The 19,611-nt window shown below is 42.3% G+C and overlaps 1 protein-coding gene and 4 non-coding genes across 5 annotated transcripts in view; all 5 read right to left on the bottom strand.

Moving 5' to 3' along the window:
* The window catches only part of slc4a1b (solute carrier family 4 member 1b (Diego blood group)), a 43,349-nt gene extending 35,578 nt beyond the window's left edge, over window positions 1-7,771 (bottom strand). Inside the window, exon 1 of the mRNA XM_088324335.1 lies at window positions 7,639-7,771. The gene's annotated coding sequence lies outside the window, so the exon portion shown is untranslated. The remainder of the gene's footprint in view (window positions 1-7,638) is intronic.
* Window positions 7,772-12,474: 4,703 nt separating this feature from the next.
* Window positions 12,475-12,547, bottom strand: trnar-ccu (transfer RNA arginine (anticodon CCU)). Its single transcript has one exon. It is a non-coding gene; the product is annotated as a tRNA-Arg (tRNA).
* Window positions 12,548-13,010: 463 nt separating this feature from the next.
* Window positions 13,011-13,083, bottom strand: trnar-ccu (transfer RNA arginine (anticodon CCU)). The gene has a single exon. It is a non-coding gene; the product is annotated as a tRNA-Arg (tRNA).
* Window positions 13,084-13,404: 321 nt separating this feature from the next.
* trnar-ccu (transfer RNA arginine (anticodon CCU)) lies at window positions 13,405-13,477 on the bottom strand. The gene has a single exon. It is a non-coding gene; the product is annotated as a tRNA-Arg (tRNA).
* A 1,122-nt stretch (window positions 13,478-14,599) lies between these two features.
* On the bottom strand, window positions 14,600-14,672 carry trnar-ccu (transfer RNA arginine (anticodon CCU)). Its single transcript has one exon. It is a non-coding gene; the product is annotated as a tRNA-Arg (tRNA).
* Between the last annotated feature and the right edge of the window lie 4,939 nt (window positions 14,673-19,611).

The raw sequence follows: 19,611 nt of genomic DNA, 5'->3' as shown, positions 1-19,611 counted from the left end.
GGTCGTAAGCCAGAATGGGAGAGTAGTTGGGGACAAAAGAGGTCGGAAGCCGGGACGGGAGAGCAGACGGGGTCAGGAGAAAAACAGGTTGTAGCCAGAGACAGACAGGAGCCAACGAATAAATGATCTGCATTTTTGATCTGCATTTTTTATAGAGCGCTTTTCAAGAGCTCCCAAAGCGCTTTACAATGTGCTTCACACTTACCCATTCACACACACACTCACACACCAATAGTGAGTCAGCCTCCAAACGTTTTGAGGATAATCAAGATGCTAAATGGTAAATGGTCTGCATTTCTATAGCACTTTTCAAGTCAATGCAGATCTCCCAAAGCGCTTTACAATGTGCTTCACACTTACCCATTCACAAACACACTCACACACCAATAGGGAGTCAGCCTCCAAACGTTTTGAGGATAATCAAGATGCTAACTGCTAAATGGATTGCATTTCTATAGCGCTTTTCAAGTCAATGCAGATCTCCCAAAGCGCTTTACAATGTGCTTCACATTTTACCCATTCACACACACACTCACACCAATAGCAGCCGTGCAGCCATGCAAGGGGCCAACCTGCTTATTGGGGGCACTAGGGGTTCAGTGTCTTACCCAAGGACACTTCGACATGTAACACGGTGGAGCCGGGATTCGAACTGCGATCTCTTGATCCCAAGACGAGTGCTCTACCTCCTGTGCTACTAGTAAAGTATTTACTAATGCCCTGAAAGAAAAGGTGATTGGCGGCTGGTGAGACGGGAGAGCAGACGTGGTCGGGATCAAAAACAGGTCATAACCAGAGACAAAAACGGGACAGGTGGGAGTCAGGGTCGAAAAAGGCTTGCCTAGTATACACTGAAGTTCGCAGACGGACCGACAACAAGATATTGACAGGACTGAGTTCAAATACCGACAGGGAGCCAATCAGAACCCGCCAAATGAGCGGGCAAGCCGAGTCACATCAGTAATCACGAGAAGGAAAAATAGGAGAAAAAAAACATGAAATGATGGAAAAAGACAAAAAAATCAGGAAAAGAGGAAAAAAGCCAAGAGAAGGAAAAAAGGTAAACATATTTATGAAAGAGGAAATCGAAAAAAGGAATAGTAATAAAGATAATACTTTAAAAAAGCAAGAAATGATGATAATGGGTTGGGTGGGGGTAAAGGAGAGTAGGATATTGTCTTATTGTATGTTTTTAAACACAACACTCTGAGTTCTTTACAAAGAAATGTGATTTCGGTTAAATACTTCGAGATGGATTCATGAACAAAGTGTTTAGAGTACAGTAGTATCAATAACGTAGTACATTCCTTAGACGGAACGCAGTAGTTGTATGTGAAAACAGAATGTTTTATTTCCAAAACAAAGATTAATACTGCATTGACATTCGACGGAAGCTCGAGTGGCGCCGGGGTGTGCGTGCCTGGAATTTACGCGTGTGACATTGTGACATTGAAGTGCACACGGCGTTTAGATTCCTCATGCAGGGTCTTGCAAAAGTATTGCCCCCCCCTAAAAACTTGTCATCGGACTTAAAGCTAAAACACAGAGTACATTTCCGATTAATCAATTTTGAGAGGAAGCCGAATGGTAAAGTGCTCGTCTTGGGATCAGGAGGTCGCAAGTTCGATTCCTGGCCTCCGTGTTATATGTCAAAGTGTCCTTGGGCAAGACACTGGATCCTTAATGCCCCCGATAAGCAGGTAGTTGCCTTTCATGGCTGACTCTCCATTGGTGTGTGAGTGTGTGCGTGAATGGGTAAGTGTGAAGCACATTGTAAAGCACTTTGGGAGGCCTTCATTGACTTGAAAAGTGCTATAGAAATGCAGACTATTTACCATTTTCCATCTTGATTATTCTCAAAATGTTTGGAGGCTGACTCCCTATTGGTGTGTGAGTGTGTGCGTGAATGGGTAAGTGTGAAGCACATTGTAAAGCACTTTGGGAGGTCTGCATTGACTTGAAAAGCGCTATAGAAATGCAATCCATTTAGCATTTAGCATCTTGATTATCCTCAAAACGTTTGGAGGCTGACTCCTTATTGGTGTGTGAGTGTGTGTGTGAATGGGTAAGTGTGAAGCACACATTGTAAAGCGCTTTGGGAGGTTCGCATTGACTTGAAAAGCGCTATAGAAATGCAGACCATTTACATTTACACGCTGAAAAAAATGTTGTCCCCCTTTGAATTCATACTTTGTTTGCTGCGATCACTGCCACACGTCATTTTCGGTATGTCACATCTTGAAACAAAAATATTTGCCCATTCTTCTTTACAAAATGGCTCATGTTCCTTAATGTTTGATGGCAATCGTTTGTGCACAGTATTTTTGTCATCTTTCCACAAATGCTCTATAGAGCAGGTGTCAAACAGGCGGCCTGTGGGCCAGATCAGGCCCGCTAAGGGATTGAATCCGGCCCGCGAGACAACACTCAAAGAAGCGCAAGAGAAAAACGAGCTGCAGGTTGAAATATGTCAACTTGATGTTGCCAAAGTCAGGTGCCTCGAACAAAGACACTGTACTTGTATTTATTTCTCTCTCTCTCTCTCTCTCTCTCTCTCTCTCTCTCTCTCTCTCTCTCTCTTTCCCTCTCTCTTTCTTTTCCACCCCTCTTCTCCCACTCGAGGGCAGATTTATGCGGAGTACGACGAATAGTTGTTTTATGCACAGATTGTTACACCTTAGCTGTTTATGCCTGCAGGTCATCCAATGAGATCATGGGACCTCTTGGTTGCTTCTCTGATTCCTTTTCTCTTTGTTTTTGCTGAATGTTTAGAGGTACTGCTAGGTCTTGGTAGGTTTGCAGTGGTTTTATGCCGTTTGGATTTTGATATTATTGCTCCCACAGTGCTCCGATGGATGTGTAAATGTTGCGAAATCTTCCCATTCGTGCTTTCAACTTCTCCACAACAGTATCTCGGACCTGCCCGGTGTGTTCCTTGTTCTTCATGATGCTGTCTGTTCTCCAGTGTCTGCTTTCACAGTCCTCTGAGCCCATCACATTTAAACCAAGACTTAATGCACTTTGTCATTGTTAGTCATATAGGTCGACATTGGATGAATCGGAAGTCTTCAGGGAACTTTTTGCGACACCTACTATTCAGTTTTTATGTTGTAGATATAAAATAAAATGTTGAAATAATTCTGTTCCAGTTCACGATTGTGTCTCATATGTTTTTGATTCCTAGGAAATAATGTCAGTTTTTTAGCTTGAAGTTTGAAGCCTGAAATGTCAACAATTTTTTTGAACTGAGAGCTACTTTTTGTCATGATTATGGATTTGAATCACCTGTGCCCGTCGTGGGTTCTGATTGGCTCCCTGTCACTATTTGAACTCAGTCCTGTTGTCAGTCCGTCTGCGAACCTCTGCGTATACAAGGCAAGCCTTTTTCGACCCTGACTCCCACCTGTCCCGTTTTTGCTCTCGTCTGTCTCCGGCTACGACCTGTTTTGATCTGACCACGTCTGCTCTCCCGTCCCGGCTTATGACTCGTTTCCGACCCGGACCACACCTTGCTCTCCCAGTCCCGGCTACCGACCAGTTTTTCCGTCCCTGACACCGCCATTGCTAGAAATCGCTGTACTGTTCAACTGCTAGTGAGAATATGCACATATTCATTGTATATCATTAATATATTGTTTTTGTCTTTACATTGTATATATTTTTTTACTTATTTTATCTTTTTAATTAGTATTCACTTTGTAATGAAAGGAGATACCCACCAATTCCATTGTACGATTGTAAAATGACACCATTTCTTTGTATCAATTTCATTAATCGTTAATACTATGTTGTTACTGTGTTATTATTATGCTTTTACCAGGTTGTAATTATCAAAAGTATGGTTAAAACGGGCACAGCCAACAACTTAAACATCTGGAATTAAATCCGGAAGAATTGATCTGTTATTTAGAGACACTGGTCATGGCAATGATTTCTTATGACAGTTAGGAATTAAATGTCTTAGAAAATCACAATGGCCCGCCATTGGTGAGGTGTTTTCATCACGGATGCACGAGCTACTCAGGATCCCTTAGGGGCCACCCACTAAACATGTTTTTTGGGGGGGTCACGAATAATTAAATTCACTTTTTCACGAAGGTGGGTTCTGATTGGCTTCTTGTCACTATTTGAACCCAGTCCTGTCTGTCCCCTGTTGTCAGTCCGTTTGCAAACCTCTGTTTGTACCAGGCAAGCCTTTTTCAACCCTGACCCCCGCCTGTCCCGTTTTTGCTCCCGTTTGTCTCCGGCTACGACCACGTCTGCTCTCCCGTCCCGGCTTACGACCCGTTTTCTATCCCGACTACATCTGCTCTCCCGTCTCGGCCTACGACCCGTTTCTGACCCTGACCACGTTTTTACTCTGCTGTCCCGGCTATCGATCTGTTTTTCCGTCCCTGACCGATTGCGAGAGCGACTTGCTTCCCTTCCTCTTTCTATTTAATAAAACTTTAGTGTTTAAAGATTTATAAAATTGAATAGAACAGAATTGAACAGAATCAAATTCAATCAAATAGAATAGAATAGAATACAATAAAATGGTATACCTGTATTATATGTTTTTCAAAACACTCATTTGATTGGTCGGTTCACAATTTTTAGGCAATTATTCCACCGTTGACGAAAAATATATTTGTACAATAAATTTGGAATGAGCACAGTTTGTTAAAAGTCACTTTTTCTGTTGCTTTTATTTTGAAAATCCAGAATGTTTAATACCTAAAAAGTTGTGGTTTCAACAGATGAATATGTGTTCTAGAAATTGTATTCATTTTTAATTCTACTATTAGATTTTGTTGTTGTCATTTGAAAGATTATTTTCTCATTTTATGTAAATATAACAGGGATAAAAATCATGTGTTTAACTCATTCAGTGCCATGATTCCAGAAGCAGTGCCAAAACTTTTTTTTAACTTTTATTATATTAAACTTTTATTAATATTAAAATATATATTTTCAAGGCTTTGGCGCAGCTGATCAGTAAGCCTCTGGGAATGATTTCAGCATGCTAAATCACCACTAGATAGCAGGAATGGCCTTGATCAGATCTTTGTCCACACATCGAGAAGCTTCTACTTCTTCGTGTTGCTTCCTAGATCAAGCGGTTGAGAGTGTGTAGGCAACCCCACATGACGAGTAGGCATAGTGAAGCACATTTGGAAACAAACAGACGGTTAATGCTTTAACAAAGTGTTTTCCTTTTTACAAAAAAAGATGACAAAGTCCCTTTGTCACCATCGGAGGAGAGAGGGATGACGGTTCGTGCAGGAACGCTATGGCTATGGTGACTTAAATCGTGTGATCACGCCACAGCAAACATCGGACGCTGAAAAGTTCTTGCATAAGTTCCGTCTCCTTGCAATAAATTGTTATTTTGAGTTTTCCCTTGCCCTCATGTTGTTTCCAGATCAGGGGATGGTGTCATAATAGTCTGAAACAATAGTCTGTGAAATAACCTGTGCAGCCCTTTGAGACTCTTTGTGATTAAGGGCTATATAAACTGGAGGGCAGCACGGCGACGCAGTGGATAGCGCGTGTGCGGCACAGTTCTAAGGTCTTGGGAACCTCCTGTGTGGGTTCAAATCCAGCTACCGGACTTCTTGTGCGGAGTTTGTATGTTCTCCCCGTGCTTGCGTGGGTTTCATCCGGGCACTCCGGTTTCCTCCCACATTCCAAAGACACGCATTTCCAAATTGTCCCTAGGTGTGAATGAGCGAGCGAGTTGTCTGTCCCTGTGTGCCCTGCGATTGGCTGGCAACCAGTTCAGGGTGTCCCCTGCCCACTGCCCGATGATTGCTGGAATGGGCTCCAGCACCCCCGCGACCCTACTGAGGATAAGCGGTGCAGCTAATGAAATGAGACTTGACTTGCAAGAAAAGAAAGCTTGGGTTTCGATTTTGGAGGTGCCATGAATGCAAAATAAACCAACCAAGTGAAAGTTGTGCTAGAAATTCATCCTTTCTCAATAAGTCTCATTTTGAAGAAACTAGCCGTTTGCTAGAAAAGGTAAAAACATCGTTTTTTATTCTAATAAAAGATGGTTGAAGCGTCATTTCGATATGTCCCAGGCTGATAAAGCTGGTGAAGTAAATTATCTGTAGGCCATCAAAAATGGCTGCCATCGGCTCTTCCCATTCGAGAGAAACATCTGGCCTTTGGAGTTCAAATGGACAAAATTCGAAAAGCGTCAACAGGGTTGGGTAGGGTTACTTTAACTGGATTACTTTCAATTACTTTTGTATTACTCCAATGCCAAATATGCTAATAAAAGACAAAAGAAACTAAATAGGAATCAAATGACTCAATTTTGTGCCGGCTTGGGGAGTAACAGAATGTTCGTTTTGCCGGAGATCAAAGAGATCAAAGCCAGGAAAGAAAGCTTACCACGTGTTGTGAGTCATCATTTGATTCATATGTAGTTTCTTTTGTCTTTTATGAGCATATTTGGTATTGGAGTCATCTAAAAGTCATTGAAAGTAATCCAGTTAAAGTAAACCTACCCAAACCCTGATAATAATAACTGCTAAGAGTTCATTTTGCATTGATTCTAATCAGGGTTCGTATGGGTGCTTGAAATCCTGGAAAAATTTGGTCGTTTAATGTGTTTTTACCCACTGAAAATGGCTTGAATTTGGGACAAAGTGCTTGTAAACGCTTGAAATTGTTGCCATGTTTCCCGGTAGACGGACTTAATAGACCACGCATTGAATAAATATGTGTATTTGTTGCTGTATTATGCATCATGTATGGACATTTATTTTGGGAAATGCAAAAATGAAGGTAACGTTTCCAAGTGGTATATTGTAATAGAAGAACTTCCTTCCATTTTCATTTTGTTTCTGTCGCATTTTATGTTCGTTGTGCCGGAGATCAAAGAGATCAAAGCCAGAAGAGAAAGCTTGCCACGTGTTGTGAGTCAATATTTTATTCATATTTAGTTTCTTTTGTCTTTTATTAGCATACTTGGTATTGGAGTCATCCAAAAGTAATTGAAAGTAATCCAGTTCAAATAACCCTACCCAACCCTGTATATCTTATAATAGTTGAGATATAAGTGAACAGGGTTGGGTAGGGTTACTTTAACTGGATTACTTTCAAATACTTTTGGATGACTCCAATACCAAATATGCTAATAAAAGACTAAAGAAACTAAATATGAGTAAGATTACTAAACATTGTGCAGGCTTGGGGAGTAACGGAATACATGGAACGTCAAAGGGTTACTTTAACTTGATTACTTTCAAATACTTTTGGATTACTCCAATACCAAATATGCTAATAAAAGACAAAAGTAACTAAATATGAGTAAGATTACTAATATTAGTGCAGGCTTGGGGAGTAACGGAATACACGGAACGGCAAAAAGGATGTCGGCAAGCTGTTTGGATTGATTTTCATTTTGTTTCTGTCGCATTTGATTTTGGTTTTGCCGGAGATCAAAGAGATCAAAGCCAGGAGAGAAAGCTTACCACATGTTGTGAGTCATCATTTGATTCATATTGAGTTTATTTTGTCTTTTATTAGCATATTTGGTATTGGAGTCATCCAAAAGTCATTGAAAGTAATCCAGTTAAAGTAACCCTACCCAACCCTGGGCGTCGAGCAACTAAATAAGAACTTTGGCGGGAAAAGGGACCTTACCTTAGATAGTCGTCCACCGAGCGGGCAGAAACGAGAGGAAAGTGCGAGTATATACGCGCGTGGTAGGGTGATGGGTGGTCCTCACACTCCATTGACAGTCCGCCACCCAAAATATTGATAGTATATACAGTCCCTTGGTATGTGCAGAGTCACACTATGTCATTATCCAACCAGCGTCTTATCCTGTTTAATGTCTGTGTTTGGAGGGCAACAAAGGTTTGGATTACACCAGGGGTGTCCAAACTTTTTGCAAAGGGGGACAGATTTGGTGTTTTAAAAATGTAGGGGGGCCAACCTTGGCGGACGTTCTTTACATATAATACATTTCAGCATTTGCTTTTTTATTTTTATTTCAGCTATCATTATCATTCGAAACATCGCAATCATCGGGCAGTGAGCAGGGGACACCCTGAACTGGTTGCCAGCCAATCGCAGGGAACACAGGGACAGACAACTCGCTCGCGCGTTCACACCTAGGGACAATTTGGACCGGCCAATCCACCGGAAATGTTTGCCTTTGGAAACGAACAAACAATTAATGATGACAAAGTCACCATCAGAGGAGAGAGGGATGACGGTTCGTGCTGGCACGCTATGGCTATGGTGACTTAAATGGAATGTGGGAGGAAACCAGAATGCCCAGAGGAGACCCACGTAAGCACGGGAGAACATACAAACTCCGCACAGGAAGTCCGGTAGCTGGATTTGAACCCACACAGGAGGTTCCCAAGACCTTAGAACTGTGCCGCACACGCGCTAACCACTGCGCCGCCGTGCTGCCCTCACTTAACTTCACATTTTTATAACACTTTAATTCACTTTTTTGTAACAGTTGAAGAGTTTCATGTTATCCACGGCAGCGCAAAGAGAAGAGAATAAATCTGTTCCTCTTTTTATTCATCACATCAACTACACAGCATTATCTCCAGACAGAAGAGCAGCTTCAGCGACAGAGTGCTGTCACAGTCTTGTACCACGGACAGACTGAGGAGATCTTTTCTTCCTCATGCCATGAGGCTCTTTAACTCCACCTGGCGGAGTAAAGGCCCACATTAAACCTAACCCCCCACATTGCATATTACTGTATTTTTATTGCAGTGTGTATTTTGTGTAGCACTATCTAGATACTCTATATAACACGCTACAGTGGGTATTAGCACGTCACATTGGCTATTTTTGTATTGTATTTTTTATTTTTTATTTTTTTCTGCATTTATATAGCGCTTTTCAAGTTAATGACTTCCCAAAGCGCTTTACATTGTGCTTCACATTTCCCAATAGCGGCCGTGATCTGTGCAGCCATGTAAGGCGCTAACCTGCTTATTGGGGGTTCAGTGTCTTACCCAAGGACACTTCGGCATGTAACACGGGCAAGCCGGGATTCGAACTGGGATCCCTCAATCCTAAATAAGTATAAAGAATCTATCTATCTATCTATCTTTTTGTTTTTTCAGGGTCAAGTAGTTCTTCAGTGATATTAATTTCGTTGTCCACTCCTCTCAAAAAAATAAGTCACTGAGCAGTGTCAGAGACGTTTGTGCTTTTGTCGCAAGCTAGTGATAAAAAGTCAAACTCCTTTCCTCTGACTCCCAATTGTCTTTTCATGTCCGATGACACCTCCTCAATCCTGCGCGCCACAGTGTTACGTGCCAGGCAGACTCTTACTGCTTCTCAGGACAGATTTTTTTACCATTGCAGTGTTCATTTTACCTCTGAAAAGGGATGGGTCCCGGGGACTGGCATGCTAAAAAATCTATGGGTCCCAACAGAGATCTATGGGTCCCAACAGAGATCTATGGGTCCCAACAGAGATCTATGGGTCCCCAACAGAGATCTATGGGTCCCAACAGAGATCTATGGGTCCCAACAGAGATCTATGGGTCCCAACAGAGATCTATGGGTCCCAACAGAGATCTATGGGTCCCCAACAGAGATCTATGGGTCCCAACAGAGATCTATGGGTCCCAACAGAGAACTATGGGTCCCAACAGAGATCTATGGGTCCCAACAGAGATCTATGGGTCCCAACAGAGATCTATGGGTCCCCAACAGAGATCTATGGGTCCCAACAGAGATCTATGGGTCCCAACAGAGATCTATGGGTCCCCAACAGAGATCTATGGGTCCCAACAGAGATCTATGGGTCCCCAACAGAGATCTATGGGTCCCAACAGAGATCTATGGGTCCCAACAGAGATCTATGGGTCCCAACAGAGATCTATGGGTCCCCAAAATTTAGTGTGCTCCATGCCCTTACAAACTGTCATATTTTCCCTTACAAAATACAAAAAAATCCTTTTTTTTCAAACATGTTTATTTAGGTAGTTTAACATGTTATATTGCACATGTGTTTCCTTATATCATATATATTCTTAATGAATATTTTGTTGTGAGACACTGAGATGCTCGACATGAATGAGGTTTATTGTAAAAAAGTCGCTTGGACGTTCACTGTAGAAGGAAAAAATACATGCAAATTGTCATGACTACTAACTCTGATCACCTGGAGCAATCATGTGGGCGCCTTCTGATTGGCTGGCACTTCTCTCTTAAGAGCGCTGCGTCCAGAGTCCAGTGTCAGAGTGTTCATTTGGTAATTCTGTGTGTTTCTCATGATATCCCGTTTATTTAAGAACTCTGCTTACCCGTTTCTGCCTGCCTCCCAGCCGACCTGTTTCCGTCCCACGCTTCGATCTCCTCTCCAGTCCCGGTAAACACGACCTGCCTGACTTCCGCACTTCGATTCCAGACTCGTTCCGAAGTGATTCCCCGGCGCCGCTGCTGATGTCTGACGGCCATCACGTCTCCCGCAAGCACTGAACGCTTCCTTAAATAAAAAACTAAAACTAATGCTCTGGGGTTTCCTGGTCTGTTCTGGCTTCCTGATACAAATAGAATTAAGTAGAATAATACAATTTCTTATTCAAATTATTAATTAATTTTCTGCAATAAATTATTGTTGGTAATATACTGATTAAAAGGGATCACCACAGACCTCTTTTTTTTCATTTTCTCCTTTTATACTTCCTTTTTTTCTCAACTTCTTTATACAACATTATAATTCGTAATATAATGCATCAAAGCAAGTGAGCCGTTTGAGAGCCGGCTCTCTTTAATGAGATGAGCCGAAAAAGCCGGTTCTCTAAAAAGAGACGGACTTTCACTACACAACTCGAACTGGAGGTCGGCGTGCAGACGAAAACTCGAACCGCGAGACCAAAACAACAATGGCGGATCTGCCTGACGAAAAGTTTGGAGTGCGGTAAATCTTTGTTAAAAAATGATAATGACAATTTGGTGTCAAAAAAGTTGCGTCCCGGGGACACGATGCGTCCCAAGCAAAAATAATGCGTCTAGGACGCAGGGACGCGGGCAAACCAGAACACTGCGCCATTGTCATCACACAGTCTTTGATAAATTCACCCTCGGTGAAAGGTTTGCAATGCTTTGCAATCAGCGCTGCTACCTCGTACAAACTAGCCTTTGTAGCATTCTCATTTGACTCTCGAGCTATGGTCAAAATGTGCTGCTGTGAGATTAAGCTAGCTTCAAGATGTTTCAGTTTTTCCCTGCATTTGTTACCTTGTCATACGCTTCATGTTTTGTTTGGTCGCTTCACATTGAACTCTTTAAAAACAGCCACTGTCTCTTTAAAAATGAGGCAGACACAGGTGTTACGTATTTCAGTGAAGAAATAGTCCAATTTCCACCCATCCTCGAACCGTCGGCCCTCGCAGTCAACTTTCCTTATTTTGTTAATTGCCGCCACTTTAGAAAATTGGGGGGTCTCACATACTAATTTGCTGTTCCTATTTGAGCCTCTAGAGGGCAGCACCTATAACACACAGGTAACAGCGCTGCTGCTCAATGTATTACCGGTACATAATTCTACACGCGGGCCAGGCGTTATTGATTTTATGACAGAAGCTGCGGGCCGGATTAAAATCGACCACCGGCCGCAGTTGGCCCCCGGGCCGGACTCTGGACATGGGTTTTGTGCTCACCTGATAGATGCAGGAACTTCTAGTAGAGAAGCGACGAGGACCGTCACGGACTGTGGGTTTGGGTCCACCTACGACCCATCTTGCAAAATACCCCCAACAAAGCTTTACTTCAGGTATGCTAGATTCCACAATTGAATCGATTCATGGGAATCGAACCGACAACCTTGTCTAAGTATGACTAAGTAGCTGACAGGAAAAACGTATAAAAAGGATTCAACACAGCCCAAAAGCTCATCGGCTGCTCTCTTCCCAGTCCAGGGAACATTGCCGGCTTGTGATACTATAGCACAGGGGTGGCCAACCTGGACCTGGAGAGCCCCCATGTCCTGCATGTTTGGAGGTTTCTCTGGTCCAATTGCAAATTTTAGCTTGTTAGCAAGCTTTGTGAGAGCTTGATAATGACCCAGGTGATTGGAATCACCTGTATGGAGCAGAAAAACTCCAAACACAGGCAGGGCATACGACTCCCCAGGACTGGGTTGACCACCTTTGCTATAGCTGTTGTTGACATGTTGCTACAGGTTCCTCAAAACAAAGACAAACAGGCTCAGAGATGGCTTTCTTCCCCAGGGCCATCACAACCCTAAATGAGCGCACAAAACTGTGAAAACTTATCTTGCAACATTTTCTGTTTTCTTGTTTGATGGACTAATCTTCTCTATTCACAAACTTTGCACTAGTATTATTATTTAGGCCAGTATCTGAGCACTATATTTTTGGGATCTTACATCTTCATATTCTTTTTGAAGACTTTACCCTCAAGTGTCATGTATTGTTTAACAATATTGTTTTCAATAAAGATGATTAAAATTCAAATCTCGCTCGCTTTTACTACCCCAAGTGGGACTCGAACCCACAACCCCTAGCTTAGGAGGCTAGTGCCTTGTCCATTGGGCCACTGGGGCTGAAAGTACTAAATAAATCCCATGGAGTTGGGCTCAAGACCATCAAGTCAAGAACTGAAAACCAACTTCTACCCAAAGGCAATTATCACCCTCAACGGTGCAAAACTGAACTCTGGTTCCATATGGGGTGCCTTCTGGACCACAGTTCCGGATTGGCTCTCACCCTTGCACGTGAAATGCTCTTAAACTAAAGATTGATATGTTGAAAACAAACTGGTCTAATGCTTTCATGTACACTGCTCAAAGATTTGTATACACGGGTTAAATGCTCACTTCCACTACCGCAATGGTCTCATAAACCTATGTCAAAAGCTTACATGCGTACTCGACAAAGGCTTTCGCATACACTGATCAAATTTGCTGACTTACACTACTGAATTGGTCTCATGTATTTAGATAACAATTCAATCAAAATTTTCCACTGTATGGGATGACTAGAAGTACAGTGGCAAACATAAGGGTACACCCCAGATGGGACTTGAACCCACAATCCCTGGCTTAGGACGCCAGTGCCTTGTCCATTAGGCCACTGAGGCTAATAGAATTTGATATACTCATTTTATCTTCTTTACAATCACAGAATTGCTGACTCAAGTAGTCAGGAAAGCAGCAGAGGAGAAAAGCAGATGTAGCGGGCAGGGAGAAACGCAAAAAACCTCAGCATGAGGAAAATATACATCCTACATAGAATAAGGAAAAAAATGGGGTTCTATAGCAGATATGGAATCATTTAGATTTTTTTAAGGATCGGTTTTATCGTACAATATTTGTCAATAATAACTAAAAATGGGAAATACATGAACAGGGAAAAGTAAGTTGAGGTAAATTATTAAAACACACAACATGCAAAATTGATACACCCTAGATGGGACTTGAACCCACAATCCCTGGCTTAGGAGGCCAGTGCCTTATCCATTAGGCCACTGGGGCTGGTGAAACACCTCAGATGGTGGCCCAGGATGAGAGAAGCGATGTCGACACTGATGTCAGTCCAGCTGGCTCACGAGATCCAGAGCCGAAGAGGACATTTTAATACCAACAGAGAAGTGACCATCCATGTACCAAAAGTCAGTTTTCATATCTCACCAAGGACCTGTTCGTCATAGACGACATAGTTTCATTCACTGATAGGTTGGTCGTTTTGGTTGTAACATTTCTCAGAATTCACTGTGTGAATATAACTCATCTTTCACACACACACACACACACACACACACACATGAAGTAAGTAACGTTTCAATAATCAGTCTAATTGCATCTCTTGTACGTTTATCAGTCTTGTACTCTTTTATTTTGAAGTCGCATTTCCGGTGTATTTTTCTGTTTCCTGTGTGAATAAAGTTAACTACACACACGGGAGGGGCCAGTGCTGCCGAGGTCGTGGCCCGGATGGGCCACGGGACAGTGCTCTTCCGCTTGGGAAATTTATTTACCTTAATGCTTGTTTTTATTTGAATAATTCTGCCAACATAGGGTTTATATAAGTTTTAACTTTAACATTCACACACACTAACGGTATACAAATCGGATACCTGGGATGCACAATTTGTCATATCCGGAAAGACTACAAAGACTGAAATTTTTTGGAGCTCCGCAGAATTCGATTTGATTTAATTTTTGTGTTCAAAGTACTGCATGGAATGATCAATGTGCCCTTTGATCAATTTTTGGAGTTCTGTCGTGTTGATGGTTTACGTGGCCACAGATATAAGTTACAGGTGCCTAGACCTACCAGCAACTTGCATGGAAACGTTATTTCTTTCAGGATACCAGCGATATATTTTTCAAATTTTCTTAGGGGAGGGGGCGTAAGGTGACCAAATTTGGCCATGCTCACTCTCAGCATTAGTTTTGTGTCATGTTTTGATTCATGTATCTAACAATACTTTCAATAAACATTACATTACTTACTTACTAACTGAGATCATGCAGTATTGCTAGCATAGATTTCACAGGTAGCGTGCCTCATCAACAAATCAGAATTGTCTACTCTTTCCATACCAGGGGAATAAAATAACCATATTACATACAAAGGCAAGAAACACAAGTGGACACCCCAGATGGGACTCGAACCCACAATCCCTGGCTTAGGAGGCCAGTGCCTTATCCATTAGGCCACTGGGGCTGATGGTGACACTGTTGTCAGCTGGCTCACAAGATAGAATAGAATAGAATAGAATCTACCTTTGGTGTAGCATGGCGGCGCAGTGGTTAGCGCATGTGCGGCACAGTTCATGTCTTGGGAACCTCCTGCGCGGGTTCAAAACCAGCTACCGGATTTCCTGTGCGGAGTTTGTATGTTCTTCGTGGGTTTCCTCCGGGCATTCCGGTTTCCTCCCACATTTCAAAAACATGCGTTTCAGGTGAATTGGCCGGTCCAAATTGTCCCTAGGTGTGAATGAGCGAGTGAGTTGTCTGTCCCTGTGTCCCCTGCGATTGGCTGGCAACCAGTTCAGGGTGTCCCCTGCCCACTGCCCGATGATTGCTGGGATGGGCTCCAGCACCCCCGCGACCCTACTGAGGATAAGCGGTGCAGCTAATGAGATGAGATACCTTTATTGTCATTGTTACAAAATGGGTTAACATATTGTGACAACGAAATTGGGCATGACACTCCAGTTTAACACATTCACAGTGAGGTAAAAAGCCAAGAAGATAAAGGAACAGAGAAGATAAGGTTATAAAACAAGAAGGATAAGGTTATAGTTATAATTGACACAATATTCACACAAGAAATGTCGGCATGTAGGATGTTACATACAGTTGGTATCGTAATACCGTTGGTATCGTAAGGGTGGTGCAATTTTGCATTTGGTGCAAAAGTCATCATAGTGCAAAAAATAAATAAATAAATAAAAAGATCCAGAGACGAGAAGGACATTTCCATACCAACAGAGAGGTCAGTTTTTGTATCTCATCAAGAAATCAAGATCTAATTCATGTTCTCTGTGTGTCTTTTCTTTGTGAAAATCCAGGGATACACCACCTCGTGTTAGCAAGTCCGCCTCCTCTCCGATTCCCCCCGGCTTTCGTGTCTCTGTTTAGCGGCGTTGAAGCCGGATTGCTCCGGGTAGCTCCGTGTGGCTACACGTTAGCGTCCGGAATGCTAAACGTGAGCCACGTTTCCGCAAAACACAGCAACTGCGCTCCCTGTGCGCTTCGATGTTTTCCACCAGCACTTGATGATCTTATTTGGTAGTGAGTTCGCATTTACCATGATTACGGACGGTACCGAAGACTTACAACGCCGCTAGCCGCTTCGCTAGCTCCGGCTCTTCTTCCACGATAGGCCCCTTCATCACGCTGGCACGAGAATTCTTCAGGGCAAGGAGTTGAAATTCCTTGAATACACGCATTTTTTGTGCGCTAAAACCCATGTCCAAAGGATAGAAGTAATCCATAGTGTAGTTGTCAAAACGGGAAGAAACACCGAAGATAGGAGCAGACAATAAAACAATAGGGCAGCTGCTGGAAAAGGCAGCCGCTCGTGGCAGCGCCGCTTTGATATTATTTTGAATATATTTTATTTTGAAGTCGCATTTCCGGTGTATTTCTGTTTCCTGTGTGAATGAAGTTAACTAGACACACGGGGGTGCGCAGTGTGGCCGGAGCCCTGGCCGGGGCGAGTGTGGTGGCCGATGGCACCGGACAATGCTAATAAATTTTATTTACTTTAATGCTTGTTTTTATTAGTTTAATTCTGCCAACATAGAGTTTATATAAGTTTTAACTTTATCACCACTCACTTGTTTCCATCTCCTAAATGGCGGCGCCCTCTGTTGGCTGCGGCTGCATCGGCTCGCTACAACGGGTCAGGTGTATCGACATTTCGTTCTGTGTACATTGTTACACAGAATGACAATACAAAGGAAATTATTATTAGATGACTCAAGTAGTCAGGAAAGCAGCAGAGGTGATCGGCACATATGAGCTACTTCCAGAGTCCATCCCCAATCAACAAGGCGTTCTGAAAAAAGAAGAAGTCATATCATTTTGCTCATTTAAAGTATAATTTTTCAATCCTTGAAAATGGTATCATGTAATTATATAACAAATCAATCAGAATTGTCTACTCTTTCCCTACCAGGGGTATTAAATAAGCATACTGTAAAGCAGGGTTGTCAAACTCATTTTAACATTCTGTCGGGGGCCGGACTAGTAGATTCAAGAGAAAGAAAAAGAGAGATAAAGAAATAAAAGAAAGAGGGAGGGAAAATAAGAGAGGGCGGGACAAAGAAAGAAAAAGAGAAAGAGGGAGAGAGCGTGAGAAACAAAAGATATAGTCGTGAGAGAGGGGGGAAAAGAAAGGGAGAGGAAGAAAGAAATCCAAAGAGAAATAGAAAGACAGAAGGAGAGAAAAGAGAAAAGAAAGCGCAAAGGGTATGAAGAGAGAAAAGGAAAAAGGAAGTTAGAGCAAATGAAGTTAAAGAGACACAGAGAAAGAGACAAAGAGCAACAAAGGAAGAGAAAGAGACAGAGAGTGGGAGAAAAGGGGTGGAAAAGAAAGAGAGAGAGAAATAAAAGCAATATTCAAGTTTCTGTCGCATTTGATGTTCCTTTTGCCGGAGATCAAAGAGATCAAAGCCAGGAGAGAAAGCTTACCCCGTGTTGTGAGTCATCATTTTATTCATATTTAGTTTCTTTTTTCTTTTATTAGCATATTTGGTATTGGAGTAATCCAAAAGTCATTGAAAGTAATCCAGTTCAAGTAACCCTACCCAACCCTGATAATAATAACTGCTAAGAGTTCTTTTTTCATTGATTCTAATCAGGGTTCGTATGGGTGCTTGAAATCCTGGAAATAGTTGGTAGTTTAATGTGTTTTCACGGATTGAAAATGGCTTGAATTTGGGGCAAAGTGCTTGTAAAGGCTTGAAACTGTTGCCATGTTTCCCGGTAGTCTGACTTAATAGACCACGCATTGAATAAATATGTGTATTTGTTGCTGTATTATGCATCATGTATGGACATTTATTTTGGGAAATGCAAAAATGAAGGTAGCGTTTCCAAGTGGTATATTGTAATAGAAGAACTTCCATTTTCATTTTGTTTCTGTGGCATTTGATGTTCGTTTTGCCGGAGATCAAAGAGATCAAATCCAGGAGAGAAAGCTTACCACGTGTTGTGAGTCATCGTTTGATTCAGATTTAGTTTCTTTTGTCTTTTATTAGCAGATTTGGTATTGGAGTCATCCAAAAGTAATTGAAAGTAATCCAGTTCAAGTAACCCTACCCAACCCTGCGTACAGCTCAATTATCTCTTGTGGCTCCATGATGGTTTTCTTCATGTATTTTCTTTTTACTAGTTTTGGAAGAAAATCATGATCTAAATACGAAAAAGTATTTTGTAGTAGAACATTAAATAAATAAAGTAAATTACAGCAGAAGGGATGCAAGCACACGATCCCTCTAGGCCTTTCGGAGCAGTTTTTAAATAATTTTATCGTAATTTTGATGATCACAGCTGTAAAACTTACAATACTTTGAACGGAGTAGCTGTGGATCCTTACCAACAGGGGGCGCCATTGCTTTACAAGAAAGGAAGAAAAAATGCAGAGATAAATAATACCGGATAGACACTATTAAGAATTGCTTACACAGACATTATAATTTATTTACTGACATTTTGTGTTATATAATGGCCCGCGAGACAACAACCAGAGAAGCACAAGAGAAAAACAAGCTGCAGGTTGAAATATGTCCACTTGATTTTGCCAAAGCCAGGTGCCCCGAGCAAAGACGCTGTACTTGTATTTCTCTCTCTCTCTCTCTCTCTCTCTCTCTCTCTCTCTCTCTCTCTCTCTCTCTCTCTCTCTCTCTCTCTCTCTCTCTCTCTCTCTCTCTCTCTCTCTCTCTCTCTCTCTCTCTCTCTCTCTCTCTTTTCCACCCCTATTCTTCCACTCTCTGTCTCTGTGTCCCTCTTTTTCTCTTCCTTTGTTGCTCTTTGTCTCTTTCTCTCTGTGTCTTTTTAACTTCTCTTGCTCTGACCTTATTTTTTCCTTTTCTCTTTCTCTCTTCCTACCCTTTGCTCTTTCTTTTCTGTTTTCTCTCCTTCTGTCTTTCTATTTCTCTTTGGATTTCTTTCTTCCTCTCCCTTTCTTTCCCCCTCTCTCATGACTTCTCTTTTTATCTCTTTGGTTTCTGACGCTCTCTCCCTCTCTCTCTTTCTCTTTCTTTGTCCCGCCCTCTCTCCTTTTCCCTCCCTCTTTCTCTTGTTTCTTTCTCTCTCTTTTTCTTTTTCTTGAATCTACTAGTCCGGCCCCCTGACAGAATGTTTGTTCTACCGTGTGGCCCCCGAGTTAAAATGAGTTTGACACCCCTGCTTTAGGTCATAATGTAAAACTATATAATTAGATTTAAATTTGAAAAAATATAATTAAAAACAAGCTCACGTGTCAGGACCAGAACAGAGACAGGACCCACTCGCGTACGTTTATCTCGGTTTTATTGGATAAATGGGAAAAGAGTGGACCCAAGATCCTGTGGTCGCGGGGAGCAGGTCGCTCTGGACGTGGAAGTGGTGAGCGATGGCGATGGCGATGTCGGGAACGGAAAAACGGGTCAGTGGCCGGGACAGGAGAGCAAAAAACGTGGTCGGGATCAGCAACGAGTCGAAAGCCAGGAGAGGAGAGTAGACGTAGTCAAGATGAAAAAAACGGTTGAAGCCGGGAAACAGACGGGAGCCAAAACAGGAGTGAGTCAGGGTCAAAAAAACTTGCCTAGAGTTAACTGAGGTTCGCAGACGGACTGACAACAGGTGACAGATAAACGAGGGTTTAAATAGTGACGGGGAGCCAATCAGAGTCCGAAGCAGTTGGCACCAAAGGAGCGGGCACAGGGAATCATGACATCACTTTTCTGTGGTTTAATGATCTTATTGGATGCCAGACGTTTCTCTCAAATGGGAAAACCAAATTCTTTCCCATTTTGACTCAATTTTAAAGGCCTACAGAAAATTGAGTTTTGTAACGTTTTTGCTCTCCTGTCCCAGCTACTGACCCGTTTTCCCGTTCCCGACACCGCCATCGCGCGACACGAAAGATCCACTTAGGCGTTCTGAGAAAC

Source organism: Urocampus carinirostris, chromosome 19 (genome assembly GCF_059441175.1).
Source record: "Urocampus carinirostris isolate Australia breed hairy pipefish chromosome 19, RoL_Ucar_1.0, whole genome shotgun sequence".
NCBI classification, from domain to species: domain Eukaryota; kingdom Metazoa; phylum Chordata; class Actinopteri; order Syngnathiformes; family Syngnathidae; genus Urocampus; species Urocampus carinirostris.
Note: the sequence above shows the minus strand (reverse complement) of the source record. Positions and strands in the feature narration are given on the sequence as shown.